This window comes from Elgaria multicarinata, chromosome 2 (assembly GCF_023053635.1).
Source record: "Elgaria multicarinata webbii isolate HBS135686 ecotype San Diego chromosome 2, rElgMul1.1.pri, whole genome shotgun sequence".
NCBI classification, from domain to species: Eukaryota; Metazoa; Chordata; class Lepidosauria; order Squamata; family Anguidae; genus Elgaria; species Elgaria multicarinata.
The window spans coordinates 61,891,371-61,899,208 of record NC_086172.1 but is presented as its reverse complement, the minus strand read 5'-3'; the positions used below and the strand labels follow the sequence as shown (position 1 = coordinate 61,899,208).

At 47.9% G+C, this 7,838-nt stretch overlaps 1 protein-coding gene across 1 annotated transcript in view; it reads left to right on the top strand.

Moving 5' to 3' along the window:
• Positions 1-2,756: 2,756 nt before the first annotated feature.
• MGAT5 (alpha-1,6-mannosylglycoprotein 6-beta-N-acetylglucosaminyltransferase) overlaps positions 2,757-7,838 on the top strand; it is a 147,573-nt gene continuing 142,491 nt past the window's right edge. Inside the window, exon 1 of the mRNA XM_063116606.1 lies at positions 2,757-2,872. The gene's annotated coding sequence lies outside the window, so the exon portion shown is untranslated. The remainder of the gene's footprint in view (positions 2,873-7,838) is intronic.

The window sequence follows — 7,838 nt, the reverse complement described above, 5'->3', positions numbered from 1 at the left end:
GTGCTGTGAGACTCGTGTATAGGAAACTCAGGGAAGGAAGGGAACATTTTGAACGCAGGGTCAGAATTGTGAAAAACTGTCAGAATTCAGGATTGTTCTTTTTTTCTTTTTTGACAGGAAACAAAATGGCTGCTGCCACTCTTCTTCAAGTAGGGCTGCGATTATGCACTTTATAATTGGCTACTGTTCTTGAAAGGACTGGACAGACTATTGTGGGAACTTTGTGGGCAAAAGAACGAACATTTCAACTGAGATCTTTGTTTCCTTTATTTCAAACTCTATAACTGCCTTGGAATTGGGGCGGACAATGTTTATTAGTTTTACTTGGTCATTGCTTCCACTGGTGTGTGTGCTTCATCCCTGAGAATAACCTGGGGTCTGATTAATATCATTCCTCATAACTTTTTCCTAACAAGATTCTCTGCTCCTATTCTGGTGCCTATTCCCTGTTTGCAGGGCCAGATTTTCCCTGTTGCACTTTCCAATTTGACCACCCTTGTTGCTGCCTTTGCCAAGACAGATCCATTACTTTATTCACCCAGGGAGAACACTTTACCAACCCCTGTAGAATGCCCACTGAGTCACAAAGAGAGGCTTAATACATAGGAATAAAGCTTGAGCTGTGAGCCCATACAGACACTCTGTAACATGAGGAGTAGGTTTGGCCTGAAGGTAAACTGGCTCCAGGCAAGAATGTTGGGGGTCAAGAAAGTCAAGACTACAGTATCTAAGTCAGCATGGATACAATCTGCAGCAAATTGGACACAATGGTCGTTTTACAGTTCCACATGTTGATTTACCAAACCTGTACCAGGCAGACTCCTCACCGTTCAAAAAAGCTCTATTGACCAACACTGGGCAGGTACAATAATGGTTGATAAACAATTCTTCTTTGCCACTATTACTGCCAGAGACGGTCCAAAACCTGTTTTCAGCTGGGTTTCCTTTGCAGGGCCAGCCTTACTAGTAGGCACAGTGAGGCAGCTGTCTCAGGCAACAGATTTTGGAGGATGGAGAGTGGTGGCAAGTTGTTGGAGGACAAGAGTTGTGAATGTCACATGGTCTGCCCTGTACTCTAAGATAGCCTTGTTGCTAGTATTGAAGTAAGATTCAGTTGCTATTCTGGTCAGTTGCTAGTCTGATCAAAAAGTGATCTGGGCATGATACTGGCCATATTTTTTTAACAATATCCCCCAATGTACATGCATAGAACTTCTCCATGTGATGGGGATATTCTGATTGGGCTGGAATCCTCCCTAGTGTAGAGGATCACTAAGTGAGTACAAAGTACACATGCACAGTCCCTTCTTACATGTGCCAAATGTGTGGCTTGCAGGTGTGGCATGTGGGGGGGGGAGAAGGCTGAGCCACATGGTCCCACCACCTCCCTCACATGGTCTTTAAAGGTGCAATCCTATGCATGTTATATAGAAAACAAGTCCTACAACTCCCAGCATTCCCCAGCTGACATGAGAGTTGTTTACATAGAAAAAAAGTCCTACATGTATAGAATTGCACCTTAAATGTCTTCTTTGAATTTTCTTTGAAAGTGTGTGTGTATGTGTTAACTACAATTACTCAACATGGGATGATTGGTAACTGGTTGTGTGAACTGACTTGTTTGAGTTCATATGATATGAAAATGCAACCTGGCACCTGTCATATTTGAGCTCATTCACCACATGCAAGTTGTCACTTCATTATACAGCCAAATCATGCATAAACCTGAAAGTATAAACTGCCTTCCATGTGTATGTGTTTGGGGACACATCACAAGTCCAGGTTTTAAATCAGCCAGTCACCAAACTTCTCATTTCTAGTTTTGTACAGGGCAGATGCTCAAAAACAACCCGTCCTAGTGTTTTCCACGTGTGATTTCTACAGTATGCATCTACTCTCTTTGAGTAGGTCGCTTGATTTCTGCCTCCGCTACTTATCAAGGTGGGAAACCCTGCACTGCAGTGGGGTTCATTCGATTGGTTTTGGACGCGTTGGGGCCGTGGGCAGCACCTAGGAAAGAGAGGGGAAATATAAGGCGATGCATGGCTTTTTCAAATGGAAATGTAGGTTTCTTTAACTGTAGATGATCTCGGGCGGCTAGGATAGGATATTTGCAAACGCAACCTGAACCGTTTGCGTTGGGGTCTCTTTAGCAACCAGACCGGGGATCTGCAGATGCTTCCTGCTCATGCAGTGTTGTTTTACACACAGAGAGAAACGAATTAACTCTCTCCTGCCCCTCTCGGGGACTCCTGTCGATTGCATTCTGGAGGACTGTGGGATCTGCTCCAGCCTCTCAGTGTATTTAAAAAAAAAAAAAATACGGTCACGCGCTGCAGCGATCGGCACCCAAGAGACATTCTTCTTTCTCAGTCCAGATTTGCTGTGCTTTTCTCCTAAGAAGGTGGGGAGTGGGGGGAAGCATTCTTACATCGCACTTTGGAGACGTTCCCTTTCCGCGCGGCGTTTGGTTACGCACACTCGCCGCCCGGGTGGGGAGTTTGCAGACACTCCCTGGCTCCGGTGAGGCGAGGCTGCCGTGCACGCTCCCCGGCCGGGCGGGCAGCTCGTAGACGCTCCCTGCTCGGCCAGGGCTCCTTCCTCCTGCGGTGCGAAGGGAGCGACGAGCAGCAGCGCTGAGAGACGAGCCACGTTCAGGTCGCTTCCCGCGGGCCCCGGGGCCGCTGTGGTTGAGCTCGGCCCTAGCCGAGCTGCAAAGCACCGTCGCAGCAGTAGCTGCTGCTGCTGCGTTGCTCCTGGTCCGGCCTCCCCGCCAAAGCGGCGGGGAGGGGGCCAAGCCCGGGCCCCTCTCAGGCAATAGGATGGGTGAGGAGGACGGGGCGACTCGCCGGCGCCGCCGCAAGAGGAGCTGGTAAGAAATTTCCCTTCTTTTTCCTCTCTCCCTCTTCCTGCCCCACATAATCCAAGACCAGCATCAGCGAGCTCGCTTGGAACGGCGGCTTGCCTAGCAGCGCTGCCACCCGCGCGCCTCGTGAGGGCCCGGGGGTTGCAGTGGCGATGCCGGTGGGGTGGTGGTGGAGGAGGAGGGGAGGACGCCTCCCCCCTCCCGCCCACTGCCGTCCCTTGACTCCATTGTAGTGAAACGTGCGGCTTTTCTTTCCCCTCTGTGTGTGGTCGAACGGAAAGCAGCCTCTCTCTTTCCTCGCCCGCATTTCTGCGTGTGCGAGGAGGGGGTGTGAAGAAGTGCTGTTTCTCTCTGTATGCTAAAGACGAGCGGAGCGATAGGTACTCCTGGGCTCGCCTTCGTCTACTGGCTGGTGCGGGTAGGATCACAGTTACACTTCCTTTCCATTGCGTGCTTCTCGGCCAAGCGGGAAATAAGGCGCTGTGCCCTGCGCCTTATAGGACACTTTCCTCGCGTTGTTGTTGTCGTCTCGTCCCATTGCCTTCTTCTGACCGGGAGGAGGTGACAAGGCTGCGTCCCCTACTCCCCAGCGCTCAATCCCGCGTGGCTGTGCCCTGTGTAGAGTAATCTGCTACCACGTTTTCCTCGTTCAGTGTGTGAAAGGAGGACAGTGCGTGTTTTGGTTTTAATATCCTCTGCGTTTCTTGAGTGGGTAAGACAGCGATGCTATTTATGACTTACTATTATTACATTTATATCCTGCTTCCCCCCCCCCTTGCAAGGAATCCAAGGCAGTTCACATGATTCTCACCCTTCTTCATTTTTCCTCCCTCACAACAACCCTGTGAGGTGGGTTAGGTTATGCTGAAAGTCAGTGAGTGGCCCAAAGCCACCCTGTGAGTCCCAATCCAACACTCTAACCCAGTGGTTCCCAAACTTTTTCAGGTCACCGCCCCCTTGGTTCCACAAACTCATGCCCAGCGCCCCCCTACCCTACACTATAAAAATCATTATTCAGAATAGTGGTTTTCAACGACCCAACGAGGAAGATAATAACAATAAAATTCAAAACAGTAACAATTGAATACTTTATTCAAAATCCAATTGGTGTGCCCCGCCACGCTGGCTGCAAACAGAGGCGTTTGCTCTCTTTTCCCTCCCTCCCTCAGCAAGCCTGGGGCAGGTGCTTCCCATTTAGAGGGGATTCTGGGAGTTGAAGGACTTTTTTCTGTCTAAACATGCATAAAATTGTGCCTTTAACTTATCGTGTCACACTAGCATGAATACAGGAATCAAATAGGATTTCCTTCTTCAGTGGAACACACTTACTTAGGAGTAAGCACCATTTTGTTATAGGAAAGGATAATGTATTTTAATTAAAATTTTAAAATAATTATCTGCCACCTGGTACAGTTTTCCTATAGAAAATCTGGCTGGGACTGAAGTAGAGGGGCAGTAATTTTACTGTACTTATTGTCTTTAAATATGGTTAAATATCCAACAGTTACCTTGCTATTCTATTTCTACAATTCATTTTCTCCTGTCTTTTCTTCATCCTCTCTTTGTTTTCAGGCTGAATCCTATGCACATTTACCTCAGAGTAAGTTCTATTGATTTCAGTGGGGCTTACTTCTGAGTAGACATACTTAGGATTGTGTTGCAGCTCTGTTTTTATGGTGACACAAGATACACACATACCATGTTTACCAAAAGAACGCTTGAAAAAAGGGGGTTGGACACCCTGAAATAAGCAAGGGCAGATAGGAATGGTTTCAGCAAGCATTCTGGAAAAAGGTGCTGCTGAATCTTCTTTAGCCAGGAGGGACCTGGGGAACTGCAATTCTCTCTCCCTCCCCCTTTTCTTTTCTCTCCCAATCCCGTTGTAGTCCAGTTTTTTGGGGGGGTGGGAGCACACACACAGACACACAGCATCTCTCTCTCTCTCCAACCCCCTCCCTCCAACCCCCTCCCTCCAAGCCTCCCCCCCTCTCTCTCTCCAACCCCCCCCTCCCCCCAAGCCTCACAATAGCTGCTGGGCTGATTAGGACAGGAGGGCAGCAGCTCAGAGGGGAGACGGCCCCAACCTGCAACTCCTGACAGGGGAAGGGAGCCTGGTGATACCTTGCAGCAGCACAAGCAGTCCTGCTCCCCACCCAGCCTGCCAGCTGACTGCTGTTCTTGGCAGCTGCACTGCTGCCCGCTGTCCTCCACATGCTCCTTCCTCTCCACCACATGGCTGCTGCTCCCGCCTTGTGCAGCAACTATTGCGAGAGGTCTGCCGGGGCAGCTTGTAGGAGGGAGCAGCTCTGGCCAAGCGAGCGAGCAGGCGGCGGTGGCTCCAGCAGGAAAGAAGCCCTGGACCCTTCTAGGCAGGAGAAGAGTGGGCAGAGCAGCTGAATTCGCCACTGTTTCCTGCTCTGCTGCCTCCTGTGGGCGCTTCCCCTACCCCCTACTTCTGGTGGGGCCACTGTGGGCTTGAGATAGGAGGAGAGAGTGGCTGCGTGAGTGAGAAAGTCCTTCCTGAGCAGGAGCGATGTGGGGAGAGTAGCTGAATTTGCCGCTCTTTCCTGCTCGGTCCCTGGGTTTTAGGACCTTCTGGAGAGACCACCTCGAGCGCCCCCCTGCCGCCCCTCTGCCTGTTAGCGCCCCCTGCCAGCACCCCCCTGCCATCCCTTTGCCTCTTAATGCCCCCCTACGCAATCCCACCGCCCCCAAGGGGGCAATACCGCCCACTTTGGGAATCACTGCTCTAACCGATACACCACACTGGCTCTCTACTACTTGCCACCGCTTCATGTGTGTTGTTTAGGATAGCAAACAAGTACTACACCCTCTTTGCCTGGCTGTGAGACATGAAGCAGATTGTCACACCTGCCTTTCTTTCCTGTTTCCAAAAAGATAGAAATGCTGCTGCTGCTGCTGCTGCTTCTCCTAGAAAGCTTATGACCATTTGCTGGGGACAGCCTTGAGTTTCTCCTTTCCTTCTGTTGTGTCCAGAGCAGCCTCACCTCCTTCCTATTACTTTCCTATCTCATTTCAGAAAATATAATAAGTATATACTACTTCAATAATAGTGCATTTCAGCTTCTCAAGGGTTGGGGGAGCTGCTTCCCTTCCTGCCTGTGCCTATTCCTTTCAGGCCCATGCTTAGGAACATGTACCGCTTGTTTTCTCCCAGCCTTTGTCTTGGTAGACAGCTATTATTTGTCCTCCCATGAAAGAGAACCCTCTCTTTTCTTTTCTTTTTTACTCTTCCCTTCTCTCACCCCCATCCCTGTTCAAATGAGCTGTAATTGTTGTTCTCCAGTCCATCCCAGATTTTTAAAGAGGGTTGAAACCTTTTGTGGTTATGTCCATGAGGCTGCAATGTTTTCTGTGTCACTGAGTCAAAGGAACAATTGTTGGCCTTCCGCAACCCCCACTCTCCCTTTGGGTTAGTTGGCCTCACCAAGGATGTAGAGGTGTGTGTGTGTGTGTGTGTGTGTGAGAGAGAGAGAGAGAGAGAGAGAGAGAGAGAACGAACTCTGTCTCATGACTTCTACCCTCACCCATTTTATTTATTAATTATTGCATTTATATCCTACCTTTTTTCCTGCAAGGAACCCGAGGTGGCATACATAATCCTCCTCCTCTCCACTTTATCCTCACAACAACAACCTTGTGAGGTGGGTTGGGCTGAGAGTCTGACTGGCTCAAAGTCACCCAGTGGGTTTCCATGGCCAAGTGGGGACTAGAACCCGGATCTCCCGACTCCCAGTCCGACACTCTAGCTACTACACCACCCATAATAGCTACTGGGAACAAATTTATGTATTTATTTATTTACCTACTTAACTTAGAGCATTTATATACTGCCTTTGTATTGGAAGTATGTGCAGAAACATGTCCCCTTAACAGGCATTTAGAGCATTTCTTAATGCTTCCAAAACAGGTTCAGGGTGGATCCAGAAATTCTAAACACGGGTATATATTTGAGGGAGCATTTTTGGGAACAGACATAGGAATATTGAGGTCACTGAAAAGCATCTATAAATGTTGCACCGTGGTATTGTATCTCTCTGCGCTACTGAAAATGACCCTTCCGTTCCCACGGCTATATGTACGGTCATGAGGAATAACAACCCTAGGCAATTTTTGTGCGTGAAACTAGCAAAATTGGCATGTCAAGCTTGCATTGATCTTAAATCCTGAAATAATTTATGGTGCAATTCTATACATGTTTAGACAGAAAGAAGTCCTACCACTCCCAGCATGTCCCAGTTAACACTGGGGCATGCTGGTAGTGGTAGGACTTCTTTCCGTCTAAACATGTATAGAATTGTGCCCTTAGTACCTCCCACTGCTAAGCAATGTGACAGTAGTACTATAACTAAGGCTAATTTCATTCAATGCAAAATATAGTAGGGACAAAATGTGAAATACCAGCATTAAAATGCTCCAGCCCACTGTAGCATGCTGACATTTTTTGCTAATATAAGTGATAATTTTATACTGAACTGAAAAGAGCTGGAAGATGGGTTGTTTCCACAGTGTATTCCAGATATAGCACAGCAAGAAAAGGCAGTCAACAATGCAGAGAGACAGGTGTACTCACAGTAAAAGATACTGAAGTTTAGTTGCATGTTCATAGGCAAGGATTGTCTGAAAGGATCATTGCTTGCACTCTGTAAGAAATGTATAAACACTAAAAAATTGAGTTTTCTAAAAATTTCTTTGTGGTATTGACTGGTTTCTGTATTTAGCCTCAAGTTTGTTTAAACTTCTTCATTGCAAAGGAATTGTGAGTACCCAAAAATATGAAACTGGATTCACAAATGTGTGTATGTTTGAAAAAACCATTTGGTTTTCAGTATGCCAAGCTTATGAATTTTGTTGGGTATAGATTCTTTGAACTGTTCAACATATTAGAACTCATGCTGTAGCTTAGGGCGCAATCTTATGAGGAGAGTCAGCAACCTCTGAACTCTGAGGT